This window comes from Acomys minous (assembly GCF_964271855.1).
Source record: "Acomys minous genome assembly, chromosome: 9".
NCBI lineage: Eukaryota > Metazoa > Chordata > Mammalia > Rodentia > Muridae > Acomys > Acomys minous.
Window position 1 is genome coordinate 44,638,128 of NC_140490.1, and position 14,595 is coordinate 44,652,722.

At 46.9% G+C, this 14,595-nt stretch overlaps 1 long non-coding RNA gene across 1 annotated transcript; it reads right to left on the reverse strand.

The window, feature by feature from the left end:
• Positions 1-4,439: 4,439 nt before the first annotated feature.
• On the reverse strand, positions 4,440-11,963 carry LOC311604487. Its single transcript, XR_014781513.1, has 4 exons — positions 11,825-11,963; positions 10,132-10,328; positions 6,848-7,325; positions 4,440-6,726 (listed from the first exon to the last, which is right to left on the reverse strand). It is a non-coding gene; the product is annotated as an uncharacterized lncRNA (long non-coding RNA).
• Positions 11,964-14,595: the final 2,632 nt, after the last annotated feature.

Genomic DNA, 14,595 nt, shown 5'->3' on the forward strand with positions numbered 1-14,595 from the left:
GATTCTGGATCAACCAACCCTTTCTCATCTCCTGTCTTACTCAAAAGCTTTGCAGGGTCTTATACAACAGAAATGTAGCCAACCGTTCTGGGTCAAGTCCTCTGTGCTCTCTGAGTCAGTGGTGGCTACAGCCTGGCTTTCCAGGACATCTTCCTCTGCAGGACCTAAGACTGTGAGGTTCAGTGATGCACATGACCCTCCCTCAGCTCTTCCTCTAACTCAAGGACCTCCACAGCAGCTTTCCCAGGCCCAGCCCTTGCCCCAGTAACCTGTGTCACCAAGCTTGGTAGATTTGACAGAGGTCCAAGAGCTGGACAACCTCCCAATTGCTACATCAAACCTAACACCTTCTTCATCCAAAAGTAGGACCTGTGGAAGAGCACATCCTACCACTGAGACAAGGACATGGGCATCCCTCCCTGCTGAAAACCAGTCCTGGCTGCAGTGACTTAATTGGAAAGAAACTCTAGATTCCAATATCCAAAGAAGGCAAGCAGCCATCAGCCAGCCCATTGACAACTTGCCCAGGGGCATTCTGCTCACTGAAGCTATCAGGTCAGCTGCCGTCCTTCCTGAGCACTGTCAGACCCTCCAGCACCAGGAGGAGCCACAGAATGGAAAAACAAGGTGACTACGATGGGAGATGAGGAACACCCAGCAGATCCTTCCCAACCAAAGAAATGAAGATTCAGGGACAGTTCCCAGCACAGTCGTTTCCAGTCCCACAACAGACCCAACCTCTCCTACCCTGCCCTGCCCTCCATCCTTGACTCTAAAATCTGCAAGTTGAGACATATGATGTGGCCCATGGCCTGAGGCATGCCCTTAAAGAAGGGCCCAGCAAAAGGTAACATACATGAATCCATTAAGAAAGGCCTGTGTGATGGGGCCGAAGACCTGCATTACAATTCAAGCAACATACCTGCCAAGATCCTGGAACCCAGAAACACTGCAATGAGGACAGATCAGCTGTCCTATGTGGACACCACCCAGGACCTTTTCTTCCGTCACCCAAAGACTCAGATGAATCTGGAATCAAATATTAAGCTTCCTGTGTAAGGCAGAGGGAGACCATGTCTACAGACTCTTGAGTCAAGGATCTCACCCCACCAGCGCTTCCAGTCTCATCCCTTCCCGAGCGTTTCTTCCTCTCCTAACCCACCTGTGTTTCCTAGTCTGGACACTATCCCAAGGCTGCCATGATCCTGGAGAACTTGCATCCCTGAGATCCAAGAGGGACAGGGGGAGAAACTGTACCAGCCACCAGGCTACAGATGCCTCTGTCTGCAAAAGCACCTTCAGAGGTTCAGGAGACCCAAAGAGCTTGTCCACCTGCTGACAGCCAAGGTCCTCAAAGGCTCATCCAGATGCACAACAGAGACACCTGAGTGCTAAGACCCGTGCTTTCTGCTTCCAGGCCAAAGTCCAGCAGAGCAAGACTATCCGAGGGACTGAAAGAGGCAGCCTGCAACTAACTTGCCAGCCCAAGAATGGCCAAGCATGCACCATGGAAGTGGTATGAAAATGTGACCTCAGGGCATCCCTGCTGGAGTGAGACAGTGATGGGCCATCAAAAAAATAAAGGGGGGGATCCACCTCTTAAGTGGCCAACAAAACTAAAGATCAAAAGTTAAAAAAAAAAGACACATCCTGTGTGAAAAGTGAGTCAGGGATCCATGGAGATTCCCAATAGCCAAACCATCAACAACAATTTCAGAGACTTTGAGGATGTAGAAGCCAACAGAAGCCCAAGCCATTTCCAAGCACTTAGTCAACAGCATTCAAAAGGCAGAGCTCAAACCCTTAGGTGCTTACTTAGAGTGAATTCAAATCAAAGGAGCAGCTACAGTCATGCCCTGCTGGGCTCTTTCCAGTGAGTCAAGTCCTGTGCATCCTGTCACAGTCATCTTGTCTTCACAGGACCCACTACCCAGATCCCAGAATAGATACCCAAAACCCCAAGATTTCCCAGGGCTAGGTGATGTGTTCCTGGGGAGAGATCACAGCCGGGAGTCTCAGGAGCTCAGAATCCCCAAAGACAAGATTCCAGAAAAGACTCCCCAGGAATTTCTTCCTGAGAATTTATGTGATCCAGACCCAAAGGCCAGGGAGAAAGGCTTGGGGGAGTGCAATCCTCCCAAGCTTGTGGCCTCAATACCTCCACCCAGATCAAGGATATATCAACAACCGGGAGTTGTTCCTCCCTTGATAAGCTAGGAAAGGGACAGGCTACGCCAGAAAGCTGTTTGAAGGAAATCACAAAAAATATTCTACGATATCTAAGTCTCAGCACAAAAAAACAAGGGTCATGGGGATTCTCTGAGGAGTGAAAGCCCCCACCGTAGACTGTGCAGACACAGGAGGTACTCACAAAGAAGAGCTCTTCTGCACTATGGCCCCTGAAGTACAGTCACTCATGAATGCTGTGGTACAGACCCTGATGAACTGGCTACACCTTAACGTAGAGGAACCACCAAAGGTTCAAGGGTGTAATGTGGAATCTCTGACATCCCAGTTGGGTGGCTCTTCCTGTTCCTCTGAGGGTCTCTATAAGCCAGAGAATAGCGGACTAGAGAGAAGAATGAAGTGTGATCACACCAGCCCCCAGGATCACAACCATCCATTCTTGTACTGGGAAATCAGAGACATTAAATCAGTCGGGTTTTGGTGCCCAGACAATATCAGAACAGAGTGATCAATGTCAGAACAGAGTGTAGAGAGGAATCGTCCCTGACCATCCACGCAGTCCCATGCAAGACAAGTATAGGAGCATGGGAAAGGAACAGCAATCAGGTATTGATACTCAAACTGCCTGTGACATAGATCATAATAACGTATTAAATGGACGGTGGTCCCCATACCGTCTCCAAGAGACACAATCCTCCATTTATACACAAAGAGACTGGAGACAAGCAGCAGTCAGGTGATGCTGCACAGAGAACCAGGGACCACAAGCAGACCCTAAGAGCATAGCCCAAGAGCTGGTGCTACCTTGGCCTTTGCACACATGGAAGTTTTCTAAAAGATGTCCAATCTGTCTAGCCCGTTTTCCAGGTGATTTCCAGTTGATTGACATTTTTTCTGCAAAGAAACTTTTTGGATCACATTTGTCTCCTGTATGCTTTCCAAGAGCATCATGTCATCTCCCAGACCACCTCAAAGTTACAATTAAAAACACTTCTAGAAAAAAAAAAAAAGAGACCCAGGAGATGTGCGCAGACTCTACATCTAGAGTCCTTTTATGACATACACTGTGTTAAGTTCACATACTTCAAACTGAGAGGTCTGCTTAGAAAGGTCACTCTGAAGGGAAAGATAGTGCTGCCAAGAAGTGTCACCCTGCCAACAAAGACAGTTCACAAACACTTTTTTAACATTTCACTATACCTTTGAGACTTGATAGTCTGGGTCCCATAAACCTCTCTTCCTTTCCCAAACCTCTGGCACAGCGGGAACTCCACTGACTCCTACCAGGAAGAGGCTCCTGCCCAGCAGCTTCTGCTGCCGCTCTCGGGATTCTCAGTCCGTGTCCCCACTCAAACATGTCCTAGGAACCCTCTTGTCACAACACACACTGAGAACGCTGTCTCCCAGCCCTGTGACGCTGATCAAATGAGACACACAACATCAAATAGAAAGCAGACAAGCTTTCTGTAAAGGTGTGCTGCAACCACACCCCACACATAAGGGCACCTGCTCCTTCAAGTTCCGATCTGTTAGTCCCAATGAGACCCATCATCAGTGGGAGCATCCAAAGTCTGACACCTGTTACCACCCAAGCACTAGAGGCCCCAATGGGTGACACTAACCATGCTAAGAACATACATTACCTTACAGTTGAGCAAATCCAGCTCACATCTTAGGACTATCAGACATGTGTTATTCTACCTTAAGCTGTGAGCTTTTTTACACACAGGACACAAGGACACGAGCACAATACGCAAACGTGCTCACAGCTCACCACGGGACAAAGCCCTGGCTCTTTATCCCATGTGGGGTAGAAACTACAGCTCCTTGCCCCTGCAGAGCACTGCTGCCATCACAGTATCTCCAGCCTGGGGAAATTTTGCAGCCAGATTCCAGTCCAGAGCTAACAAACAATACAACCAATGTTCTCTATCTCAAAACAGCTACTATAGGCAGGCGCTCCAATAAATAACTCTCACAAAGGACATCTCACTCACCTTAACCTTTTTAAAACTGGATCCCAAAGCCTCTTCTAGGATGAATTGAAGTGAATTTCTTCCCACATATTTACCTCATTGATATCATCCAGAGTGTAATCAGACAAAATAATTACACCACTAATCTGAGAAGAGAAAGTTATTTTCAGTAAAGGAATGCTAACTATTGAAAAGAGAATGTGAAGACAAAACAGAGGTGACAACCTCAGAAAACAGCTTCCTTCCTAGGATGAGGGGAAGGAGCCTAAGGTGGGCATCTCCTTCAGGCTCTGATGCAAACCCAAGCAGGAAGAGCAGACTGCAGGGGCGGGGCCTTGCCAGGTACCTCGAGTTAGATCCACCAAGATCATTTGTCGGAAGAGCAGAAGAATGCTGAGACAAGAAACCATTGGAACGCTGTCTGGGTTTCTTGCAGAAACTAGTTTTCCTAGGAACTTTCTATTTGTTGTTCACCCAGGATTAATGTTTCAAAGGAAACATGCCTTGATGTAGAGAGGTCAGAGGTGGGAGTCAGAATTAGAGCCAGGGAAGGAGAGTTAGAGGCAGATTGCCAAAACTTATTTTCATAAGGAATGAAGGGGGATGGGAATGAACTTTGTGTGTTCGAGCAGAGGACAGCGCACAGCTGGGTTGAAGCTGCAGTGCTTATGTGATGCCTCCTCCAGCTCTGGTTTTCAGTGAGCTCTTCCAGAGCGTTCTCCAGTTAATCCAGGCATTCAGAGGCAGGCAGATCTCTGTGAGTTTCAGGTTAGTCTGGTCTGCATAGTGAGTTCCAGAGTAGTCAGTCTACACAGTGGGATCTGGTCTCAAAAGAAATAAAAACAAGTCTTTTGGAAGACAAAGTTCAGTGGATAAGGGAACCCAATGTGTATACTTATATTCTCTCAGTTTGGAACCCCACAACCCATGTAAAAACCCTGCTACAGCCACACATGCATGTCACCCAGCACTGGGGGCAGAGAAGGAGTGTGATGTGGTGTCAGGACTGTAGTCATTTGCAAGAAGAACAGCTGACTGTAGTAAAATTACTAGGCAGTCATAGTATGCTAGTTGTAAATTTAAGGTCAGAAAAATAAGAGAAACTCTAAGAAGAATCAAACAGAAATTGTGTAGTTGAAAACTTGGTAATCATGTTAACTAAAGTTTCATAAACAGTCCCAACAAAACATTCAATATAATTGAAGAAAGAATCCAACAAACATGCAAAGCACTTTCAAATCATAAAGAGAGCACAAAGCATCCTCAGATTAGAACTTGTGTCCAGGCAGCCTGCCTCACAATAAGCACTAAAAAGTCCTTCAGTGTGGAGGGGTTCCTGCCAGATGGTAAATCAAGCCCAACAGATAAATGGCACAGACAGAGGTAATAAAGCCTGTGTAGACATTAACAGACTCAAGAGGGCTTGGTGATGTATAAAGTATTAAGACAATGTACTGATGGGTTTCCACCACAGAGATGTAATAAAAATGGCCATTATGGCACAAAGGAGGGAAAGATAACAGCTGTTTTGTAGCAGATTTTAGATTTTATCAAAGCTGGGTTACTACTAATCCAAAATAGGTTGAGAACACCATCAGAGCATCTTGTAACTATGGATACAATATTAGCAAAATAGTTAAGACACCACATGATACAATGTATCCAGATAGTATAAGACAAAGAAAGTGGAAAAATAAAAGTGGAGTGGGAGAATAAAACAGAAAATGTTACAAAGAAAAATGCAAGGCCAAGGACATTAGTAAGTGTACAAATGAGAGCATCTTACACACACAGTTCAGAGGGGAAGACTGAGATCCTTAAAAGGAAGCTCCTGTTCAGAGGGGTTCTTTTTTTTTTTTTTTTTAATGAAACCTAGGTTGGTCTAAAATGTCACAATTCTTGAGTCTCAGCTTCCCAAGTGTTGGGATGTCATGGTGTGGTACCATGCCAACATAAAGAGATGGCTACAAATGTAGTCTCTAGTCCAAGAGAGGGAGGCAGGAGGAGCAAGTCAAGGGAGAGGAGGAGGAGGGTGAGTGCAGTGCAAGAAGGAAGGAGGGAGAGTAGAGGGAGGGGCAAGGAAGCGAGGAGAGAGGGGCAAGAGAGCGAAGGGGGGAGGTTTTTCCTCCCATAGGGACCATAGTAGAAGTTACATTGATAAGGACATGAGTCTATATCATGAAAATATCAGAGAGCTCATCACACAAATCAAAAGGAAGTAAAATGACCAGAACTATTAAACAGTCTTGCAGGTCATAGAAAATCGTGTTACTATTAAAATGATATTCCCAGCATGCTCTAGACACACATACTCTCTACTTGTCAAAAGCCTCTTGGCCTTCCCCAATTCCCATCCTACAACCTAGTCAGTGGCAGGCCATTTGCCAGGTCACAGCCCTGGCAGAACACTCTGACCAGGCCAGCCTTCGCCTCGCAGTCCCCCCTCTCCTATGTCTACAATACAGACTAGAAGTTTGAAGCTGGCCAGACAGAGCCCAAGAGTTAGGGGAGGACTTCGGTTGTCGCTGATCTCCACCCATCTGCAGCGTGGGTTCTTGTGCTCCTGAAAGAGAGAGATTCAGATGAGACGCAGCATAAGATCCAGCATCCAGAATGTAATGAGCAACCACGGACAACAGAACGCACTGTTTAAGAAACAACTGGACCTAGCAGAATGGACTCGCATTTCTCCTGCCACTGTTACCTCTTGCTGTGCCTCTCTTAGAGTAGGTGCATAAAGGACACGGGTGTCCTTCTTGAGAGCCCATTTCACCATGTATTACTGATACGTGTTTATATATATGCACACCACAGTTGAAATGTTTATGAGAAGAAAGGGTAGCAGTATTCTGAATATGCTCCACTGGCCAGAAAGTAGCTGAAGCTGTGCTAGACAGTCCACAAATCCATGCTTGACCAGAGTGAGCATAACATTGGGGCTGGTGCTGCAGGAAGCTAACAGAGCAGGGAGCTAAAATCAGCACTGCAGCAAGGGTGCAGGAACTTGTGCACAGATTTCCACTGGTGTCCGTGTGGAGACAGGCTCACGTCCCCATGGCGCTCAGGCCTGGTTCCTTCCTGTGCCTCTCAGTCCTTGTCAGGCTGCTTCCTGCTCCCACGGTTCAACAACCACAGAGATGGATGGGTTTTTCTCCTTCATCACTTGAAAGGAAAGACACAGAAAGGAGACTGTCAGTAACTTTAAAATACTTCACTTACTCAGTAATAGCCCTATAGACAGCATCCCTAACCCCTTTGTAAATGCATTCTGAGCCACGAAAAGCCATTGCCCACATGAGCCAGACTGAGAAAGGTGGCCAAGCTCTTCTTGGGAATCTGAGTGAGAGTAATTCTGAAGGACTCATCCATGTGTGCAATGTCCAGCAACACCTGCTTCCTCTAGCTGGTGTCAGAACTGTTTACCTTTACAAGGAGGTCAGGAGCTCACTGAACTATGCATTAATCCATAAATCCCTAGAAAACTGTCTAACACCCGTCAGTAAGCTCTCTCACATTCTGACTGCGTGTTTGCTCTCCTTATTGAACAGAAATCACTGGCAATGTATTGGTGACACAAGCACATCCATGGGCCCTGCCCTTTGCTAATGCCTCAAAATCACTTCTGGAAGACACCCCCTTCCTACCTGGCCAACATGATCATTTAGGAGTGAGGACCAGCCAGGCGAACCCTGCTGCCCCCTCACACACACACACACAGCTGGGTGTGATGCCCTGCTGGTACCACCCAACTGCTGCTAGGAATGGGGCTTTGAGGGAAGGAGTGAAGGGTTGTCATCAGAGGGTGTGTACCAAGTCCTGAAACACAGCCGTGTGTGCAGGGTGGAGGTCGAGGGTGGGTGTCCTGTAGGGTTTGACAACTTGCAGTGGGTGTGAGTTGGCTGTGGGATGGGAGGGTGCCCAGTAGGGTGTAATACCTAGTGTGCATGGAACAACCTGGGCAGCTGGATAAAGGCCTGAAGCCTCGAAGTTTATATGGGGAAACAGTAGGAGAGAGTCCAGCACGACCTGATGCCTGGCAGTTTATGACCCCACTCTCCCATGTCGCTGCCCCCACATACAATGAGAAATCTCACACAGGGCTGGACACACCATCAAACACTCCATGCAGACTTTAAAGTGTCAGGACCCACTGGGCAGCACTGCTCAGTGGCTAAACCGCCTACCACACTGGGTAACAGAAGTTACTGGACAACACCCCTTCCCCCTGCCATCTCTAGACACAGCTAGTTATCAGGCCACACCCCTTGACCCCTGATGAAGCCCCGCACTCCCTGCCATACTCAGATCTTTCTGAATACTGTCCACCTTCCACATCACATATACTGTAGTTTGTAGCGCTCCTGTACTACACATAAACTCTATGTACTAGGGCCTGCTGGTCTTGCCTTTCCCTCATTGCTACTGCCCTAAATATACACTTTTATCACTCTCTGCAGGTTGCCCACACACATTACTATATTTCAGACAAGGATGGCCACCCAAGGCTACCTTCCCACTTAACTTTTAGATATTAGGCCTTCCTAGACAGGTCTCCCCTAAGGATGCCACTCCACCCACAGTTCTAAGGAGCAAATATTAGGGAAATCCCACAGACACTGCCACATGTGTAGCTTGGCCTAATGGACAGTGTGCCAGCACTGCACACACACGGACTGGTGAGGGGATGACCAACAAGTATGATGTTGTAAAAGTTGATACAGGTTTGCATCATGGGGTGTCCAGCACTGTCTAAGCCATAGTAGTGCATATTGGGTGACAGTGGTAAAGAACTGAGCCAGCAAGGCCTGATAACTAACACTGTAGTAGGGAGTGATGGGGGCTGATGTCTCAGAGGGTCCTGACACCTAGCAGTATATGTGGCTTCCTTCGTGTGAGGCTGTCAAGCAGGGCCCAGTGAGCAGCCCTGTGTTGGGGGTTCAGTGGCAAGGGAGGATCCAGCATAGCCTGAGACTTATCAGGTAATGTAGGGTTTTGTCAGGGGTCTTACAGGACCCAATACCCAGAAATAGATGTGATGTATAGATTAGGGGCTTGTCTAGCCATTAGTGTGTTTAATGGGAAGTCACGCATGGCCTAATAGTTGGGAAAGTATTTGAGGTCGTGGGGAGGTCGTCTAATAGGGCCTGGCACCTAGCAGTGCAAGTGAGGTGGCATGGAGCTGGTTTCCAGCAGTGCATTGCAGGTGATGGTATATGACAGGGCAGGAGGTGAGCAGCAGGATCACAGCACGTGGACCATGGACAGGATGTGGAGTGTCCAGCAGGGCCTGAAACCCATCACTGTATCTCAGGTGTCACTGGGTCAGAGGGCTATCTAGCAGGGTCTGGTACCTGCACTGTGTATGGGACAGCAGGAAAGACACTGTCTAGCCATACCTGATATCTAGAAATCTATGTAGTAACAATGTATACAGGATGTTAATGGGGGTAGGAGTGCACACAGAACACATAAAAGTTTGTAGGTATCACATGCTACTGCTAACCCAATGATACTATACCTGACAACATAGTCCTGTACACTGATCCAGCAGAACATCCCCTCCCTGTCACACATGTGCTGGGTATCAGGCCTCACCACACCACACACTATGCCACCACCACCTTTGAACTTCAACCCAGATGTGATTTTGATAAGTAACCCAAAGTCACACAGTCTGACGCTTCCTTTGCCATGCTGCAGGATGTTGTCTGGTCTGATGTCCTGTGTGGAAGGCTGCTCTCATGGCAGTAGTTAACTGCACACACCATCTGTGTGAAGATGCGGTGAGCCTGCTCCTCCTGCAGACAGCCCTGCTCCTCACTGTGGCTCACCAACCCCCAGCAGCGTGCTCCATCACCATAAAGGTGTGCTCTCTGGTTCTGATGATGCAACAACTTGATGATGCTTGGGTGGTACAGAACTTTAGGGATGTCAATTTCAGTCTTGTTTCAGGAGGCATTTTTCTCACCCCAATCAAGGATCCTGAAGGCAGCTTGCGCTTCTATGCTGAGGTGGCACTCCTCCGTCACACTGCCTTTGCCAAGCATCCTGAGGGTGACATGATGACCCATCAGGGTCACGGTGCTGGACGACCTGCCCTCCAGGTCCAGCTGCATTGTTGCCTCCTCTCTTCACTTGCCTGAGAGTTGCTTGAGAATTTTCAACCTAATAGGCAAATCCATATTGAAAACAATGAGAATCAGGTCTAGGAGGAAGGTTTGTGGCTTTTCAGTTCCTACACAGAAAAGTAGACAGATGTGAGCATGACCCCACAATGCACTTCAGGTTCAGAGAGAAATAAAAACAAATAAAACCCCAAACGCAGCAGGTGATAAACATGCTAAAGATGAGCGCTGAGCCCCATGAATTGGACCATTAAGAACAAAACAATAAAAACAAGGGGCCTGGATATTGAAGAAGACAGGAAAATACCACAACTAACGCAACGAGCAGATGCAGAGAAAAACTAGAGACAAAAGAAGGTGACCTTACAGCAGATGCGGACAGGCTCTAAGGTCATTAGGTCAGAAGTAAAACTAGAGACAAAGGAAGGTGACGTTACAGCAAATGGGGACAGGCTCTAAGGTCATTAGGTCAGATTTAGGAAGCATAAACTGCAATAAATTGTAAAACAGGAAGAAATGGGCACATTTCTAAATACACATAAAATGACGGAATAGACCAATAACAAGTAATGGAGTTGAAATATTAATGAAATATACCAACAAATAAGCCCAAGGCCTGACATATTCATGGAAAAATTTTACCAGACCTTTAAAGAACACCAATGTTCCTCAAATAATTCCATATAATAGATGGGAAGGGACACTTCCCAGTGTATTCCACAAAGCTACTACTACCCTGTAACCAAAGCCAGGCAAAGGGAAAGCGGATTACCTGAGTGGGTACAGCTCTTATACTGTACCCACTGCCAGACCTGATGACCTGCATGTATTTCATTCCTTGACACAAACCATGTATGACGATAACTGATCTTTACATGCACACACACACGCACACACAACACTGTAATAAACCAAACACTACATGCCAATATAGATGAGGTCCATGTGGCAATCCTTAATGAGTGTACTTGATATTTTGTGCTAGTTCAACAACACATGTGAAATGCCATGTTCACAGTCAATATGCGCTCACTCAAGAATATAAGGTCAGTTTGAAATACACAGACTCATAAAATATATGAGGAGGATACAAGGCAAAACACCACCTAGACTTGAGAATGATATATTTCATTTTCCAGAAAACAGGTGGAACTGAAGATGATAGTGTTAGTCTTTAAAGACAAACATGGCTTGTTTTCTCTCATATTCACAATGTAGAAGTTTAGAGGAGCCTGAACATAAACGGAAGAGCAGTAGGGACATGAAAGAGGCCAGGGGTCTCTTTCCCGGGAATGATCCACAGTGTGTTGGGCAGGGGACTGAGTGTCTTGGTCACCAGAGACTTCCCAACAAGTGCTGCAGAGTCCTGGGTCCTTCAGAATCAAGATTCTTGCATCCCTGAACCCTGCATTGACCAGGCAGTGGGATAAAAGTATCAATGCATAAAACCCAACAAAAGTGGCAAGCAGAGAAAGTGGGGTGAGGGACCCATGAAACCAAACTAGCAAGGGAGGCCTGCAGCAGGCCAGGTGGTACCTGGGTGTTGGTTGAGCAGACAGAAGGACCTCTCCCATAATCATGGTGTGGCACATTGCCTCAGCCCACTGTCACTTCCACTGGTGTCCTTGAGTGAAAACTTGGCCTTCATTATTACAAGTGGATCACCAACTGCCTCAGCCACCTTGCACCAACTGTAACTCCTGACCTATGACCTAATTGGTCACATGTCCAGAACTCGGCCAACCAGACTGTCTAGCCAATCAGGACTCTCCTGGCTGGTCATGTTGAAGTCATGTGACCCGTGCCTACTTTGTAGGGAGGAGCCTCCCACCCAGACCCAAGGTGGGCAATGCTGTGACAGCAGGGTCAAGGAAGGAGGCTTAGCAAGCCCTGTGCTTTGTTTCCAGGGATGGGCTAGCTAGGGTGCACCTCCCCCACCCCACTGCCTCCATCCACAGAAGAACTCATGGCTGCACTTCCTTTCTCAGGTCCCCAATAAATATTCATTACAGAAGGTGGAATTTGGGGTTTGCTCCCAGCTCCTAGTCCTCCCTGAGCAAAAAGGCCATCAGTTATTCAGTTAATGAATGATCATTGTTCACTGGGGATCACCTGCTGGGTCCAGTGATCAAAAAAGCTGAAGGAATTCCTGTCTTGCAAGAACTGAAAGTCTGGGGATAAAAGTGCGCCTCTCTTAAGAAGTCTATGTCTAAATTGTGCACTGTGGTTTCCTTAACAGCGCCCTCTCTCAACGCCCCTGCTTACTTGTGTGTTAATGCCTTTAGTTACAAAACTCAAAGTTGCATCATAAAATAGTCATGTCTTGTCATACTTCTTTTCGGTCCCAAAGATCTCAAAATTAAAAAATTACTTTCCTCCTTCCCTTTTCCTGTTCCCTGTACTGCTTTTAAGATGGGCAATTTTAATGCAGGTTTTTTTTTCAGCCATAGCCACTTCCCCAAATTCTCATGATTTTTCCTGTACTTTTGGAAAATACTCAGTCACTTGCTAAGCAAGTCTTCACATTTCCTGTGTACTTTTGTTTCCTCCCAGCCTTTGATGTTTTGTTCCTTCTAACTTAATAATTTCATATATGTTGAGAACTTCATACACAAAATCTGCATCTACGTCACTCATGACCCCGCCCTTCTCACACCTAAGCTTCTTCCATGCTCCCCAATCTCGTGCACGTCATGAAGTCTGGAAAGCTCTTTGCGGAAGCAGTGCTTGATTACCACAGGCACCAGCCATCCTTACCAAGGTGCTGCCAAAATATGGTAGTTACCATAGAGGATGACCTCATGGGGGAGCTTGCAGTTAAATTCATTCGGCTGAAAGAGTGAAGCTTCGGACAGACAGTCAGAGCCTGCTCACAAGTGGTCAGTTCCTCAGCAGCTTTCCACTCAACCTGTGGCTTCTACTTCTCTTTCTTGGAACCTTCCTCTTTCAATGGAGTACCCATTTTAGGTTGCCTCTTTTGCTAGCTTCCTACCACCAAACTGGGCCATCTTCACCTCAAGACATCCCTGAACTGGAGCAGGTTAATGTAGGTGAGGAACCTGTAAAAGCATGGTTTTTCTATGCCTGCCCTAGCTCCAAATAATGACACAGAGACATATTAATGTTATTATAGGCTTCAGACAACATACCTGGGCAGATACTGAGATGATCTGACCCAACTATGCTGGCCTGGCCTACTTCCCAGGCATGTGGCCCGTTACCTGCCATCTTAGTCTCGCTCTGGCACCTCCTTGTTCATCCTTGTCCTCCTGGCAACCTCCTCATGGCAACTCTTTCCTCCTCACCTGAGAAATTCTCTTTCTCTCCTGCCCAGCTTTGGCTCTTCAGTTCTTTACTAACCAATCAGAGATGGTGGAGAACAATTTGACACAATACTGAGACAGGAGATGGTTTAAAAACGGCAATGCCAAAGCCTACATCCAGATCTCTGAGTAAAGAGATCAGCATTTGAATACACAGGAACATCCTCCAACAGGAACCAGCAACTAGTACTCTGGGAGGCCTGGAGAAAAAGAAAGCTCCATGGCCTGTCACAGAGCTGCAGGAGGATGCAGAGAATCGTGATGTCAGCCATGACTACTTGCTTGTGTGGCAGAAAAGTCCTCAACTTTAACTGAGTGATTAGCAGCCCCAGGGTCCCCTCAGCACCTCCTCTGAAGCTTCAGTGCACTGTTTGCTGTGGGTCATGATGCCCAAGCAATAATGTCACTATAGCCCAAGCTCATCCACTGCACACCAGAGCTGCTGCCTCTGCCTGCAGCTCCCTGTTGCTCAGGTAACAGGTGATGGCATTGCTTTCCATCACACAAAAGTCATCATCACGCTTGAAAGTTACCCACACGGAGTTTGCGGAGAAATTTATGGCTTCTGTTGTGCTGTGGAGAGCAGGTGATCATGAGCCCCACTGTGCTGAGCAGTGATGAGGATGGTGAAAGTTGGGAGTTTTCAGAATCTGTCCACAGGGTGCACAAGGAGACGGCGTGATCTGTCTGTGCTTCTGCATATTAATGTATATTTAAGTAAACATAAAATAATTTTTTCCTGTGGCTTTTTCATTATTTTCTTGAGTGATGTTTTCTCTCTTGTTAGCAAATAAGCAGCTATAAGCTGTAGCGCCCGCACTGCTAGTCTAGGCTATGGTGAGGGTCTGTGGATTGAAACGATGACACAACAATGGGTCATTCCTGCTAAGAGAATGGTGTTTATTGGGAGTAACAGAGCTGCTTATATAGGGGAGGCACCAGCAATCCAACAGCACTGTGGAAAGTCCCCAAGAGGTAGCAAAC